This window comes from Eumetopias jubatus, unplaced genomic scaffold, assembly GCF_037043125.1.
Source record: "Eumetopias jubatus isolate StellerSeaLion01/CBP00866 unplaced genomic scaffold, mEumJub1_p1.0 scaffold_10, whole genome shotgun sequence".
Lineage (NCBI taxonomy): Eukaryota > Metazoa > Chordata > Mammalia > Carnivora > Otariidae > Eumetopias > Eumetopias jubatus.
The window spans coordinates 116,126,469-116,143,606 of NW_028274816.1; the positions used below are offsets into that span (position 1 = coordinate 116,126,469).

Below are 17,138 nucleotides of genomic sequence, written 5' to 3' on the forward strand. Positions count from 1 at the left end.
CCCTGTTTGTTCTCTATAGTTGAGTCTCTTATATTTTGTTTCCCTCTCTTTTTTCCCCTTTCCTTTGTTCATCTGTTTTGTTTCTTAAACTCTACATATGAGTGAAATCATATGGTATTTGTCTTTCTCTGACTGACTTATTTCACTTAGCATAATACACTCTAGCTCCACCCATGTCGTTGCAAATGGCAAGATTTCATTCTTTTTGATGGCTGAGTAATATTCCGTGTGTGTGTGTGTGTGTGTGTGTGTGTGTGTGTGTGTGTGTGTGTGTGTACACACCACATCTTTATCCATCAGTTGATGAACATTTGGGCTGTTTCCATAATTTGGCTATTGTTGCTGCTATAAACATCAGGGTGCATGTTGTTTGCTCAGTATTAATGAAGGTTCAGTAAATAAATATGTATACATTTCATTGTGTGTATATTTTACAACATATGTGAGATTCTTTTTAAAAATGATGTATTTCTGTAGGCTCTTCTCTCAGCCTTTTGGTATTATTGTAAATAGTTTATTTGTGTAAGTCATAACAGAATTTGAGATTGAAATTTGAGAATTTGATGTTCAGTGGTATCTTCTAGCACTTTCTTTGCATGGGAAGATTATTCTGCAATGACATCTATTGCCATATCTGTTCATTCATCCAGTCAGTGAGCAAAAATCTTGTATCTTGGTCTTTTACCAGGTTTTGGGGAAAACAGTGGGAAGCAGAGACAAACATATTTTAGTTGGGAGCCTGATAGAGAAACAGGTATTTCAGTGGGAGCCTAACAGAGAAAAAAGTAAATACAGAAATAAAAGAATAAACACAGTGTAATAAATATTATGAAGTAAACAAGGGTCTGAGAGAGTTAATGTGGATATGTGCCTGTCTGAGACTAGCACAATATATCTGGAATATAGCGGCATGAAATGAGGTAGGAAATATACTCCTGGTCCAGGTTATATAGAGCTTCGCAGGCCATGGAAATGAATTTGGATTTGATTTTGAGTGTAATAGGAAGTCCTTCTATAGTTTCAAGTAGGGAAGTCATAGGATTTATAAGAAGTCCACTCTTGTTTATATGTGAAGAATGAATTGAAGGGGACAAGAATAAAAATGGAAAGAGAAGTTAGGAGTCCATGGCAGTAGTCTATGTGAGAGATAAAGATGGCCTGGACCTGAGTGGTGACAAAAAAATGGAGAGCTGTAGGTGGATACTAAATATATTTGGAATAGGACTGGGTCCTGGATTAGATGTGAGGAGTAAGGAAATGAGAGGAGTCAGGGATGATTGTGCTTCTGGATTTAGTAACTGGGTGGATGGTTGTGCCAAGCACTGGGAGAGGGAAGATTTGGGGAGGACCAGGTTTGTTACAAGAAGGGGGATGGGAATGAGGAAGAAAGAACATGTTAAATTTGAGATGCTTAGCAATCATCCAAATGTGCTCTTAGGTGCATAGATCTAGAGATCAGGACCAGAAATACAAGTTCAGGCTAGGATTTTAAACTACAGAACCAGAAAAATCACTTGGAGAGACAGAGAAAAGGAGAGGGCCCAGGTCAGGTAAAAGAGAACTGGCAAAAGGGGGCCAAGGAGTGTTTGAAGAAAGAATTATCAGAGGGGCGCCTGGGTGGCTCAGTCCGTTAAGTGTCTTGCCTTCAGCTCAGGTCATGATCCCAGGTCCCTGGGATCGAGGCGTTGGGCTCCCTGCTTCTCCCTCTACCTACTGCTCCCCCTGCTTGTGCTTTGTCTCTCTCTCTGACAAATAAATAAAAAATCATTAAAAAAAAAGAATGAACAGATATATTAAAGTAATAAAAGTGGTTATATCCGGCAGGGAATGTACTAGATGAGGGACAGAGGGGAACGAGATTTTTCTTTTTTTTTTCATATATATATATTTGTATACGTGTATAATATATATATATAAAAAGCATGTGAAAGTTTTTACTTATTCAGAATTCTTTTAAGAAAGGGTCAGCTCTGGGACGCCTGGGTGGCTCAGTCAGTTAAGCGTCTGCCTTTGGCTGAGGTCATGATCCCAGGGTCCTGGGATCGAGTTCCTCATCAGGCTCAGCCAGTCCCTTGCTCAGCAGAGAGCCTGCTTCTCCCTCTGCCTGCAGCTCCCCCTGCTTGTGCGTGCTTTCTCTCTCTCTCTGGCAAATAAATAAAATCTTTTAAAAAAATAAAAACAGAAAATAAAAGAAAGGGCCAGCTCTGTCAAATCTTGCTCCATGGTCTAAATGAGACCAAAGTCCAGTGAAGTTAAAATCGATGATCTGACTAACCACTTCCTTATTGAGTCTGGTTCCTTCCAGAAACTTTCAAGTCTCCACATTGCAAAAAGCATTTAATCAAAGAGAATTACAAGGTTCTTCTGCCCCTTATTAGTTTTTAAGATCTGTTTATAGGAGATTTTAGTACTGCTTCAATGGGATGGAAGATTTTTCTTTAATTTTTTATTAAATAATCATAGGGATGTCTCTAGGATCTCTGTATCTGCAAGTCTTATTTTTAGAAATTTAAATATTTGACGGCCGCCTGAGCGGCTCAGTGGGGTAAGTGTCTGCCTTTGGCTCTGATCCTGATCTCCAGTTCCTGGGATTGAGTGGGCCCCCCCCGCCCCCCCCAACCAGGCTTCCCTGCTCAGCAGGGAGTCTGCTTCTCACTCTTTCTCTCTCTCCCCCCCCATCACTCGTTTCTCTCTCTCTCTCAAATAAATAAAATCTTTCTTAAAAAAAGAAATTTAAATAATTGAATTTATCAGTACCTTAATAACTATTGTTAAGTGATGCATCTCAGAGTATGCCTAGCAGATAGTATGTACGCAGTAAATACTTGTTAAATGAGTAAATGAAAATCCATTTTCACTGCTATATAAAATTTCATTGTATAATTGTATGCCATTTTATTTATTTGTTCTTCTGACAATGGACATTTGAGTTGTTAGAGCTTTTGCTATTAAGACTGGTGTTGCTAAAAATATTATTGTACATATCAACTCTTCACATGTGCAAGAGGTTCTTTTGGCTATATGTTTAGGCATAGAATTGCTAGCAAGAGTATACCAGTATTCAGCTTTTTACAAGTTGTCTTCCTAACTTTGCTATTGTCTTAATTTCTGCTGAAAGAATCCATGTAAAGAATGGTGTGGTGGATTATAAAATTGAGTGTTGAATTGCAAAATGGTCACAAATTCTCATCATTGTATGCATACCCCTTTGTAATGTGATTTATTGTTACTCCACTCCTTGACTCTGTGACTCGCTTTGACCAAGAGGACATTAGCAAGTGTGACATAAGCAGAGACTTGAAAAACTTGCACATTGGGGCCTGTCTTCTCTTGTGGCTCTTCAGAACCCTGAGCCCATCGTGTGAAAAAAGGCCAGACTAACCTGGGGTTAGGGGACCTTACATGAGGCATCCCATCTGAGACTTGCCTGGCTCAAGAGCCAACCTAGCCCCGACCAGAATTGCCTGGCCTAACTCACAGAATCATGAGAAATACTAAATGATTTTTTTTAAGTCACTAAATTTTGGAGCTAAATTGTTATATAGTAAAGCATACTGGATAAAAATGGTATCTCATTGTGATCTTGATCTATATTTTTTGATTGTAAGTGAGATCAAGTAGGTATCTTCATTATTGGCCATATATATTTCCTCTGCTCTGTAATACCTCTTTGTCTTTTGCCTGTTTTACTTTTGTAGGGTTGTCTTTTTCTTAGTATTGTAAATTCTTTATATAAGCTGCCTGTTTAGTCCTTTTCAGTTATGTGTTTCTCTGGTTTATCTTTTCACTTAAGATATCTTGTAATGAATTTAAGTTTTAATTTCAGTGTTTTATTTATTAGTCTTTTCCTTTATGGACAGCTCTTTTTTCTGTGTCTTAAGAAATCATTCCCTATCCCAAGGCAAAAAGTATTTATATTTTCTTCTAAAAGTTCTGCTTTTTGACTTTTAAATCTTTAATCCATTTGGAATGGAATTTTGTGCATGGTTCAAAGTAGTAATCCAAATTTTCTTTTCTTATATGGATAACCAATTTGAATAATCTCTCCTTTCCCCGCTGCTCTATCTTGCCATAAAGAGTTCCAAAACACACAAGAATCTTTTGAAATGCCCTCTGTTCTGTTTCTTGGTTGCTTTCTCTATTTCCATACCTATACAAAACACCTTCATTCTTTATTACTATATGTGTGGAGAGAGTGAGAGAGAGACTTTGGACACAAGAACTCTGTCAGATACATGTATCTTGCAAGTATTTTCTCTCCTGTAGCTTACCTTTTTGGTTTTCTTAACAGTGTTTCAAAGTGCAAAAGTTTTTAAACTTGGTAAAGTCCAGTTTATCAATTTTCTCTTTTATGGCTCATGCTTTTTAAATCCTATGAAACACTTTGTCTACTCCAAGATTGCAAAGATTTTCTCCTTTTTTTCCTAGAAGCTTTATAGTATTAGTTCTTACATTTAGATCTATGATCCATTTCAAATCAGTTGTTGAATTTGAGAAAGAAGGGTTGATGTTCACTTTTTCATATGAATATTCAGTTATTCTAGTACTATTTGTTGAAAAGACTTTCCTTTCACCATTGAATTGCTTTCTACCTTTGTTGAAAATTAATTGACCCACTATATGTGGGTCTAATTATGTATTCTATATTCTGTTCCACTGATCTATATCTGTCCTTTTGCCAGAACCAGATTATCATTACTCTAGCTTTATAATAAATCTTGAAATCAGGTGTGCAAGCCTTACAACTTTGTTCTTTATCCAGATTGTTTTAGCTATTCTAAGTTCTTTGCATTTCCATATAAATTTGAATCCACTTGTCACTTTTGATTATTTAAAAAGCTTGCTTAAGAGGCGCCTGGGTGGCTCAGTTGGTTAAGCATCTGACTTCTGCTGAGGTCATAATCTCAGGGTCCTGGGATCCAGTGAGCATCATCCAGTGAGCATGCTCTGCACTCAGTGGGGAGTCTGCCTCTCCCTCTCCTTCTCCCTCTGCCCCTCCCCCTGCTCATGCAGCGCTCTCGCTGTCTCTTTAAAATAAAATCTTTAAAAAAAAGTTTGCATGAGTTTTGACTGAGATTGTATTAAACCTGTATATCAGTTTGAGGGAAATTGTCATAATAACGATATCAAGTCTTTCAAATAATGAACATGGTATATTTCCCCATGTATTTAGGCTCTCTGCAATTTCTTTCCTTATTTTTTTAGAATAGGTCTTTTATGTATGTTGTCAAACCTACCTCAAGTATTTTATGTTTTCAGATGCTGTTGTAAATGAAATTTCTAAAATTTAATTTTCTAATTGTTTATTCCAGGTATTTAATAGAGTATTGGTTTGACCTTTTATCCTGTGCCCTTGATAAAGTCATTTATTAGTTCTAGTAGTTCTGAGCATTTTTCAGTTTTCTCTTATTTTGACCCACGAGTTATTTAAAACTGTGTGCATTAACTTCTAAGTATGTGCAAATGTTATATTTTTGTTACTAAAGTTTGACATAATATTTTTTTTAAAGATTTATTTATTTATTTGACAGAGGCAGAGAAAGCGAGAGCAGGAACACAAGCAGGGGGAGTGGGAGAGGGAGAAGCAGGCTTCCTGCTGAGCAGGGAGCCCGATGTGGGGCTCCATCCCAGGACCCTGGGATCATGACCCTAGCCGAAGGCAGACGCTTAACGACTGAGCCACTCAGGCGCCCTTGACATAATTTTTTTTTAAAGATTTTATTTATTTGAGAGAGAGAGCAAGTGCGTGCAAGAGTATGTGAGCAGGGGGAGGGGCAGATTCTGAGGGAGAAGCAGGCTCCCCACTGAATAGGGAGGACATGGGGCTCAATCCCAGGACCCCCGGGATCATGACCTGAGCCAAAGGCAGCCACTGAACTGACTGAGACACCCAGGTGCCTCTTGTTTGCCATAATTTCTGAGTTATTAGGGAATGTGGTCTATGATGCCCATTCTTTGGAATATGTTAAGACTGGTTTCTTGGCTTAATCATGATAAATGGCTTATGAAAAAAATTGTATTCTCTAAATGTCAGATGCTAAATCTATTCCTACATTTTATTTCTTTTTTTTAAGGAAATTTTCTCTTTTTTTCAAAGATATTATTTATTTATTTTTGAGAGAGAGAGTGCTTGCACACGAATTTGGGGGAGGGGCAGAGGGAGAAGCAGACTCCCCTCTGAGCAGGGAGCCGGATGCGGGACTCTATCCCAGGACCCTATCCCAGGACCCTGGCATCATGACCTGAGCCAAAGGCAGATGTTTAACCAGCTGAGCCACCCAGTGCCCCCTACATTTTATTTCTTAATTGTATTGTTAAAATCTTTTAACTTTGCTTTATATCATTTTTGTTTGCTTGAAATATCAGTAACAGTTGTTTTGAAATCTCCCAGTACAGTGTTGGATTTATCCATTGCTCTGTGTATTTTTAACAATTTTTACGTTATAAATTTTGATGCTATATTGTATTAGTGCTTTCAGATTTAGAATTTTTATTTCTTCCTGCTCAGTGAAACCTTTTATCATTATGTTCTCTGTCCCTAATAATGACTTTTGTCTTTTGTCTTATTTTCAGCCTTTCAAGCATGGATTTTTTTAAAAATAACAATTTGCAACCTTTTCAAAGTGATAAGTTTAATCTGTTTATGTTTAATTTGATTATTGACATATTTGGACTATTTGGACTTTTTTCTATCAAGTACTATTTTGAAGCTCCCCAGCTTTAGGACATGTTAGCTCTCATCTTTCTCTTCCAAATTTATATGTCATTATCCACATTTCATTTCTTTTTAAAATTATCGTCACAGACACTTTTATTTTTTTTTACAATACTTGGTTAAATACCCTTATTTATTGCTTACTATTGTCTCTATTTTATTGGGCACACAATTGTAGACTAGCTGTTTTATCTCAAAACTCTGATATTATTCCATTGTTTTTTGGCTTTTATTGTTGCTGTTGAGAATTCTGCTTTCATTCTATTCTAACTATTCTTCCTTTTTTAAATTTATTTTTATTGATTGATTGATTTTTTCTTTTTAAAGATTTTATTTATCTGACAGAGAGAGGCACAGTGAGAGAGGGAACACAAGCAGGGGAAGTGGGAGAGGGAGAAGCAGGCTTCCTGCTGAGCAGGGAGCCCTATGTGGGGCTCGATTCCAGGACCCTGGGATCATGACCTGAGCCGAAGGCAGATGCTTAACAACTGAGCCATCCAGGCATCCTATTTTTTATTTATTTTTAAAGATTTTATTTATTCATTTGAGAGAAAGAGAGACAGAGAGAGCACAAGCCAGGGGAGTGGCAGAGGGAGAAGCAGACTCCCTGCTGAGAAGGAAGCCTGATTGCGGGGCTCAATCCCAGGACCCAGAGATCATGACCTGAGCTGAAGGCAGACACTTAGCCATCTGAGCCACTCAGGCACACCACTGTTCTTCCATTTTTAGCGATGTGTCCTTTCTTTCCGGCTTCTTTCAAGGTCAAGACCTCTTGGGGTGCCTGGGTGGCTCACTTGTTAAGCGTCTGCCTTCAGCTCAGGTCATGATCCTAGGATCCTGGGATCGAGCCCCGCATTGGGCTCCCTGCTCAGCGGGAAGCCTGCTTCTCCCTCTCCCACCCCCCCGCTTGTGTTCCCTCTGTCGCTGTGTCTCTGTCAAATAAATAAAATCTTTAAAAAAAAAAAAAGATCAAGACCTCTTTACTTTAGTGTTCTGCAATTTGATTGCAGTATTTCTGGATAGGATTTATTTTTATTTGTTCTACTTGGGTTATGTTTTACTTCCTAGATTGATGGACTCATTTTTGGAAATTTTAGGTCTTTATCTTTTTGAATTTACATTTCTCCCATTCCTTATATTCTTCTGGGATTGCAATTAAAGAAATAATAGACGTTCTCATTCTGTCCTCTGTGTCTGTTTGCTTATATTTTCCATCTTACCTCTGCTGCGTTCTTTTTTTTTAAGATTTTATTTATTTATTCATGAGAGACAGAGAAAGAGAGAGAGAGGCAGAGGGAGAAGCAGGCTCCCAAGGAGCAGGGAGCCCGATGCAGGACTCGATCCCAGGACCCCGGGATCATGACCTGAGCTGAAGGCAGACGCTTAATCATCTGAGCCACCCAGGCGCCCTGCTGCATTCTTAATAAATTCCCTGGATAGCTCATCCAGCTCACTTCATCTGTGTTTGATCCATGCATTTAATCCATCCATTGGCTTTTAATTTCAACAGTTATTACTTCTAGAAGTTCCATTTGTTTTTCTTTCCTTCAAATCTGTTCAGGTGTGATAGTTTTTATTGTGTGTTCATCTTTGTAATTGCATCCTTTGTTCTGTAAACATTTTATACATAGCTATTCTATAATATACCTAATTTGTACTTGAATCTCTGATATCTGTGGTTCTTGTCCTGAAGAGGTAGGGGATTGGTGGGGCCAATTGGAGGGGTCTATATTGATAATGGCTTGTTTGCTGGAACTTTTGTGAGTTTATTGATTGATCTTATTCTGTTGGAGTCCAGCAGACCTAATTTACAAAGAGGGTTTACTTCTACTTCTGATGAGAGCTAGAAAGGCAGCTCTGACTTGGGACTACATTAGTGGCCCTTGTGGTTATAGCAGAGGAAATATTCTCTACCTGTTTGGATCTCCTGCTGGACCTGGGAATTAAACTGATAGGGCAGTTTAATTAAGATAAGACATACTAATAGGAGAAAAGCATACAAACTTTATTATTTTTTTTCACATGTAAATGGGAACCTTCAAGAGAATGAAGACCCCAAGAAGTGACCAGAGCAGGACGCTTTTATACCTTTTAGACCAAGAAACAATAAATTCATAAAGAATTGACGAGACAAAGAAGTTTGATCTAGAGGTAGTAAATGGTGAAGAAATAACTAGGAAGGTAAGGGTTAATTTAACAAAGTTTGTTTGTACAGATTTATCAGCCCCAAGTTCCCATCTCTGGTGATAAGAATGTCTTCCTTCTTCCTGGTACAGGGAGGGTACCTTTTACATGAGAGTTTTATTTCTTGCTTTCAGGAAGAAAAAGGAGAGTCAGAGTGTCCGTTTTAAGAAACAGAGTGCCATTTCTTAAAAGTGCCTTTAATTCAGAGTAATCAGTATGCCAAAGTGGCATATTTTGAGGTGACATTCTGTTTTTCTTCATGGGTTTTTGCCCAAAGGAGAAGTCACTAATACAGCTTTCCACCTCCAATTCAGTCTTCCTACAGGGATGTTGCTTTCAGAATCTTTTCTCAGGGTAGCTTGAGCCCTCTCAGGTGCCGGTTGCTCCTATCAGTTTCCTTCCTACTGCTCAGGTTTTCTTCTTTTCCCACCATGCCTCACAACCACCTAGCTCTTAGACCATTCAGTCTCTCTGGATCTGGTGTGTAGTTTACTTATTTTTTTGGCGGGTTAGAGGGGACCATGGAGACTGCCTCTTCCTGTTGTGAAACCAGTGATTTCTCAAAGAATATGTCCAATCCAGGGTCCAGTTTTTATGGAGAGGAAGGAACCCTCCAACTTCCTAGTAGATGTACCTGACATCACATAGTATATGTTACTGAAAAGTTTAATTTGCATTTTTCCATGTGCAGTATTTTAGTTTATTATTTTATAAAACCCTATCTTGAAGCCATTTGGATGCTAAGAATTCATTGTTACACATAATGACACCATACTTTATCTACTCAGTAGGTTCTAATTTTCTTAAGATAGAAGTGGAGGTCCCTAAATGATTATTTTCAGGAAGCTATTTAATACTTAAGAGAAAATGAAACCCAAAATACCCTTTAAAGTTGGCAAAGAATGACAGTTCAATGTAGAAAATACTGTAGGTCATTCTGGTCTCTTTAATGTTAAATGACCAAAAAATACCAACAGTTATTTCCATTTACCCATCTTAATGGGTGTAGTGGGAACATTACTACCATTTCACTGGATGGATAACATATAGCAAGTTCTAGTATTTTTCCAAACTGTGGATAATAAAAAAAATCTGTTTCATAGATCATAAAGCTTAGAATTATCCGTATGAAGTCCTTTATTTTGATTTAAATAATCTGAAATGTGTACCTTTGGCATTTGCAAATATTCTGTGATTTAACTTATTCTCTTATTAATGACTTGTATGGGCTAGTTTATATTCCCCAGGTATTTAGGGGCAGTTAAAGTAGGGAGTCTGTTAAGCAATCTGAATTTGAAATTTTGTCAGAAATACACAAACAGTAAAAACCCACAAAGAAATGACTGAAAGAAGCAAAGGTGAAGTCATCAATTTTAATGACAGTCCCATTATTTGTCTGTTTGTGAGAATCAACAAAGAGGAGTGTTCTCTTAATCCTACTGATGGGAAATGTTTAGAAATACTAGAACATGGTAAACTTTTGGAACTATTTTATTATCATTTTATTTTTTCTGTGACTCCGGAATTCCCTGGTGAGAATTGAAAGGACTCTCACTAGACTGTTTTGTGTAATAGAAAAAACATTGAATTTGGATGTGGAAACGGGAGGTGGAACTCTCACTTTGCCATTTATATGCTGCTGAATTGCAATTTAGGGCCCATCCAGCCCTTGAATTTCTCATTTGTAGAAGGTAAGGATTAAAATAACTGTTCCCTACAAAGGGTTGTTAGTATCAGTTTAGCAAGTCTGTATGTAAACTATTAATCACTATACAGAGTAGTTATTGTGGCATAAATCCAAACCTTAACCTTGGGCTAGTTAGAATTCTTAGACTATTAGAATAGAAAGAAAATTATGGCCATAATTTACTTTATGTGCCTGATAATTGGATGCAGAAAGAGAGATTCAGAAATGTGGAGTAACATTCCCAAGGGCTCACAGCTGAATCTCCCAACTTTGGAATGTTACTCCTTTTACTGTTTCAATTCTTGACATTACTCCCCCATCTTTTTGGTGAATATGTTTTGCTGAGATTGCATTGGTTATGAAAAACTGATTGAACAGTTAGTAGATTGAGAGAGAAGGAGAAATGAGATTTTTCAAGCTGTAATTTTACAAGTTACATATTTTCTCTATTAAAATAAAGTCATGTTTTTGCCCAAAAGAACATAGAATCATATTTTATATAGATAAAATGAGAGATAAACATTCCCCCCAAATCTGTGAAACTCTCGAAAAGGGGGGGTCCCTAAAATGTCCTCCAGGTTGTATCTTTTTAAAATAGGGATTTTTACTTAAAATTTTATCTAATTAAAAATTAGATCTGGAGCAATGGCCTTTTCAACAGTTTTAGAAGACTGTGTGATGTATTTTATACTTCACTAAGTTAAGTTGAGGGACAGTTTAGGCCAGAAATATATACCCTCATAACCCACTAAACCATTATTGGGAGTTACATTGCGATTTTTTTTTTTTAAGATTTTATTTATTTATTTGACAGAGAGAGACACAGCCAGAGACACAGTGAGAGAGGGAACACAAGCAGGGGGGAGTGGGAGAGGGAGTAGCAGGCTTCCCGCTGAGCAGGGAGCCCGATGCGGGGCTTGATCCCAGGACCCTGGGATCATGACCTGAGCCGAAGGCAGACGCTTAACAACTGAGCCACCCAGGCGCCCCTACATTGTGATTTTGAATGTGTTTAAATTGTATCCTAACTTGAGGTTTTAATTTGTCTAATTCCCCAAGACTTTAGAAAGTTCAAAAAAAGGGGCACCTGATGGCTCAGTTGGTGAAGTGTCTGGCTCTTGATTTTGGCTCAGGTCACAATCTCAGGGTCCTGGGATTGAGCCCCACATCGAGCCCCATGTTGGGCTCTGTGTTCAGTGGAAAGGCTGCTTGAGGATTCTTTCCCTCTCTCTCTGCACCTCCCCCTCCCTCTAAAATAAGTAAATACATCTTTTTAAAAAATTCAAAAAGATTCAAGGACTTTTTTTTTTTCATATATTCTTACTCAAATAATGAATTTTCAGAGAACATACTTTTACACCGCCCAACCACGTGATAATCTCTGGCTCTTACAGTCAGATGATCCTATAGTCACTGATACTGTGCATGGTGTATGAATTACCTTTGGCTTTTTACCCCTGCACAAGTGGAAAACTATATGAAAGCCTCACTGGTCAAAATATATTTATTACTGTTTGCTTAGATTATTTATTAAGTTTCCAGTAATAAATTGCAATTTCTTAATCTTAATAGTTTTAGAAAAATCTACAGCTGTTTTGAAGTAGTCTGTGAATGAATGTACTAAATAGTCTAAGTATACACACTTCTGAAAGCAAGAAATATTCAAGTTGGCTGTCTGCATGACTTGTATGAAGAACAGTGTGCATTATTGAGAAAGCTGAGTTAATATTTTTATGAGAAAGTAGAATCATTTGAATAAATGATTTTTTTTTTAAAGGAAGTGTGTTCATTTTACTTTGGAATACAGTGGCCAAGAAAATTAGAGCAAATGGCTTCATCACTCCTCTTTTCCTTTTCATCTTGTTAAATTCTCCACTAATTGATATTACTCTGGGAGTTGTTTTTTCATGTCATCCATAAATGTTTTCTCTGTTATTTTAGGGAACTCAAAGTAATTTAGTTTCACATTGTTTTTGCATTACAAGTGTAGCTAATGTTTAAAATGAATGAAATATTATAGTCTTAGCAGTGGATGTACAACCTACAAAGAACCTTTGTGAGCTGATTTTGGCAGTATTTTCTCAGCACTTCTGCCAGAAACAAAAGACCCCACACGTCTTAATATTAGCCTTTCATTTTGAATGCTTCAGCTGTGTTTAAAAACTGCTAGTTGCAACCTTTTAAAGCATTCCTTGTATCTAGATATGTTTTCACAATGAAAATTATTATTTGATGTTTGAGTTATGCTTCTTTCCTATTTCTGTCTTCTAATCCTATCCACAGACCTATGGAGTTTAACAGTTTCATTCTTTTTTTTTTTAAAGATTTTATTCATTCATTCATGAGAGACAGAGGGGGAGAGAGAGAGAGAGAGAGAGAGAAGCAGAGGGAGAGGCAGACTCCCAAGGAGCAGGGAGCCTGATGCGGGACTCGATCCCAGGACCCCGGGACCATGACCTGAGCCGAAGGCAGACGCTTAACCATCTGAGCCACCCAGGCGCCCAACAGTTTCGTTCTTAAAAATAAAACTTAACTTAGTTGCATGCTATTAAAATTGATATTACAACTCTCACTGCAAGTAAGTTCCACTGGATGTCAGGAATATGTGCTAGATTCCTGTTCGAGGAGATTTCAGTCCTTTAAATAAGCTAGGAATACTTTGGATTTATCCCCACGCCTAGGAATCTGACTGTCATTGTTTCATAACAAATTTCCAAAAAAATTTTTTTAAACACATTATTTACTGTCAGAGAGGAGAGAGTGCATGAATTTAAAGTAGCCGTGCAGTTGGGTGGTTTATCTCCAGTTACATTTACCTGGTCAGACAGACCATAAGGATGCAGGTTGTTCCAGGGACATTCCAGTTTTGCAAAGTGTATATGTGATTGAGGAAGATGAGGACGAAGGAAATGAGGGTGTTTTCAAGGGAGTTTTAAAAGATAAGGAATAGTGTAAAATATTTTCAAAAATGGTTAAAATGCAAAAAAGTTTTGATGCTTTTATAAGCTTAACTATTTAGAACACAAGTGATTCTTTGCATGTTTGGCTTTATATTTATAGTTCTTTTGGGAATGGCAAAAGTTTTTCAAAACTGTGAACTTATTTTGTTTGTAAGAAGTAGACTGATTAAAAGAAAATAACTTAGTTCCCTTGGTTATTTCTTACAAAACAAAATTCCAGACTATTTTGTTTTCCAGAGAATTTTTTGAGTAGGAAAAGTCAGTAAGCTGTTTTCTTTTTTAACATATTGTGTAAGAACACATTGTTTGCTCAGATGAAAATTCCTGTTGCAATATCTTTAAAAACATCTTCAAACAATTTCATAATACCATTGTTATATGTAAGGACTCAAATGGACTAAAGTCGTTTTGGATAAAAATTATTATCTTTTTTTTTTTAAGTACATGAATTTTTTTTTTAAGATTTTATTTATTTGACAGAGACAGAGTACAAGCAGAGAGAGGGGCAGGCAGAGGGAGAGGGAGAAGCAGGTTCCCTGCTGAGCAAGGAACCTCATGCGGGACTTGATCCCAGGACCCTGGGATCATGACCTGAGCCAAAGGCAGACAACCCGGCTGAGCCACTCAGGCACCCAAAAGTTTTTTCTCTTAAAGATGATACTACGGAAAAGAGTAAGCCTGGGGAAATTAGGTCAGTTATCACAGTGTTTTGCAGAGGGACAAGTTTTAGAATTTTTTCTTCATAATACACATGCCCCTTTGTGACTTGTTCATGTTTTTGCCACAAATTAATTACATTTTATTTATTGTGATATAGGTAAATAGGCTGTTCATCTCTGAAAAAAAATTGCCTACAGAATTTGGCTTAATATGAATGTACCAGTTTTAAGTTTTTACAGAACTTAAATATGGCTTCTAGTTAAATGATTAGAAGATAGGAAATCCTGCACTCCTTTATTATATGGTCCACTTCAATATCCTCAGTTAATTTTATTAATAAAGCCCAGAAAGCATGATTTGTGGAGAACATTTACATTTTATGAACCTATTGTGATGCTCTGGTTTTAGAGATTTTCACAAAATAACTTCATTTATCTTTTTTTGTAATTGCTTGGACTATATCTTTTGAAAACATCTTCACATAAGTATGACTTAAGTTTGCAGAATCAAATTTCCAGCTTTTATGAACTCTTCTGAATGTACTGTACTCTGAGCTCCCACACTTGCTCCTGTATTTTCTTCCTCATCATTACAGCTAGTATATATATTGAGTTCATATGAAAGGTCAGATAATATGTTAGTATTTTATTTTATTTTATTTTTTAAGATTTATTTATTTATTTATTTGACAGAGAGAGACAGCAAGAGAGGGAACACAAGCAGGGGGAGTGGGAGAGGGAGCAGGGAGCCCCATGTGCGGCTCGATCCCAGGACCCTGGGATCATGACCCAAGCTGAAGGCAGACGCTTAACCGACTGAACCACACAGGCGCCTCTATTAGTATTTTGTATACATTACCTTGTTTGATCTTCATAGCAACCCTTTGATATGTGTCATGTTATCTCTGTTTTATAGGTTAAAGAAACTGATGTTTAGAGAGATTTAGAAATTTGTCCAAGCTCATAGAAGTTTGAGTTTGAAGCCAGTTCTGTTAGATTCCAAAACCTGTTTTCTTCCCACTAAGTTAGATACTATATATCTATTTCATTTTAAGTGAAGTCCTGTGCTCATCTGGCTTCCCTGTCAGAGGAAAGAACCCTTTGGAGGACAAGGACCTTGTGTTACTCATATTTATGTCTTCAGAGCCTGGTACAAGACTCCAGAATTTTTTAAATAAGCACTGAATGAAAGACACTAACATCATTGAAATGGTAGCAGTGAGGCATATACTAGTGAAGTAGTTTCTCTAGTGTAGGCAGTTTACTGATTCATATACCTCCTACCCTTTTGATGTGGTTATACACATGCATGCCCCAACACACACACATACACTCACTCTTTCATCCTTACAATCCTGTGACAGTGATAATTTGTTCTCACTTTGTAGATCAGAAAATCAAGATCTGTGGGTGCCTGGCTGGCTCAGTTGGTAGAGCATGTGACTCTTGATCTTGGGGTTGTGAGTATGAGCCCCATGTTGGATGTAGAGATTACTTAAAAATAAAATCTAAAAAAAACAAAAACAACAAGTAAACAAAAGAAAAGATCTAGAAAAAAAAATGAGATTTGCTTAAGATCACACCACAAGTTAGTGACAAATCTGGGATGCAAATCAAGATTTTCAGACTTTAAATCTTAATAATCATCTACTCCAGGCTATCCATCTGTGCTAATAGAAACCTATACTTTATTTCTTGATCTGTTTATTTGCTTATTGAGAAATGATGGCAAGAAAACAAAGGTGTCCACAAATGAATTGTGTCTAAAGAAGACACCTTCTGTTGAAGTGATGAATGTATGCTCCTTGCTCAGTCTTTTTATATATAGTCTTTCACTTATTTTCCTTTACAAAGCATATATTTTGCAAGTGGTAATTATAGTTAAAATTTTAGTTAAGGAATAAAATAGTTCCAACTAACGAACTATAGGAAGACTAAATCCATGACCATATCATATTGTAATCAGCTGAATATAGGTCTAGCAGGATTCCTGGCATGTTCAGAGTGTATTAAGGACTGCATTGCAGACTTGATCAAAGTACTGTGCTTTTTCTTTCCTTTTTTTTTTTTTTTTTTAAGATTTATTTATTTGAGGGGCGCCTGGGTGGCTCAGACAGTAAGCGTCTGCCTTCGGCTCAGGTCATGATCCCAGGGTCCTGGGATCGAGCCCTACATCGGGCTCCCTGCTCCTTGGGAAGCCTGCTTCTCCCTCTCCCACTCCCCCTGCTTGTGTTCCCTCTTTCGCTGTGTCTCTCTTTGTCAAATAAATAAATAAAATCTTAAAAAAAAATTTATTTGAGAGAGAGGGAGAGATCGAGCGAGCATGGGGAGGAGGGGCAGAGGGAGAGAGAGAATCATCTCAGTCCTAGCACCCTGAGATCATGACCTGAGCTGAAATCAGGAGCCAGCGAGGCTCCCTGAAGTACTGTGCTTCTTGAGTAGAAATTTGCTTTACTAACACCTGAAAGAATGATAACAGTTATAGGCAATCTGGTGTTTTTGTATAGAATAATTATGTCAGCACAGTTTATATGTTGTAATACAGGGATTTAAAGTAAAAATTTATACCTATACATGTAATATGAAGCATGATATTAAGAGTACATTTACATATCTTAGACATTTATAATTTTTATTTTTTTAGGCCCAGATTTTTTTTTTTCAGTAAAATTTTTTCCTAAATAAAATTGGTCTTCGATCTGTATCAACATTTTTGACATGTTTGGTAGTATAATCCATTTTTTTCTAATAATGCTAAAAGAATGGTGAAAGATTGGTAAAATTTGAGTAGTGTGTATAATATTAGATTATGACTCAGAAAAACTTTAGGGGCACCTGGGTGGCTCAGTCAGTTAAGCATCCGACATTTGTCTCTGGTCATGATCTCAGGGTTGTGAGATTGAGTTCCATATTGGGCTCCATGCTGGGCGTGG

The 17,138-nt window shown here is 37.2% G+C and overlaps 1 protein-coding gene across 3 annotated transcripts in view; it reads left to right on the forward strand.

The window, feature by feature from the left end:
* Positions 1 to 17,138, forward strand: part of VMP1 (vacuole membrane protein 1) — a 137,303-nt gene that overhangs the window by 3,690 nt on the left and 116,475 nt on the right. The window contains exon 1 of one of the 3 annotated variants that reach the window (XM_088028349.1): positions 8,875 to 8,896. The exons of the other annotated variants lie outside the window; for them this stretch is intronic. The gene's annotated coding sequence lies outside the window, so the exon portion shown is untranslated. Of the gene's footprint in view, positions 1 to 8,874; positions 8,897 to 17,138 lie in introns of those variants that run through there. 3 annotated transcript variants of the gene reach the window in all.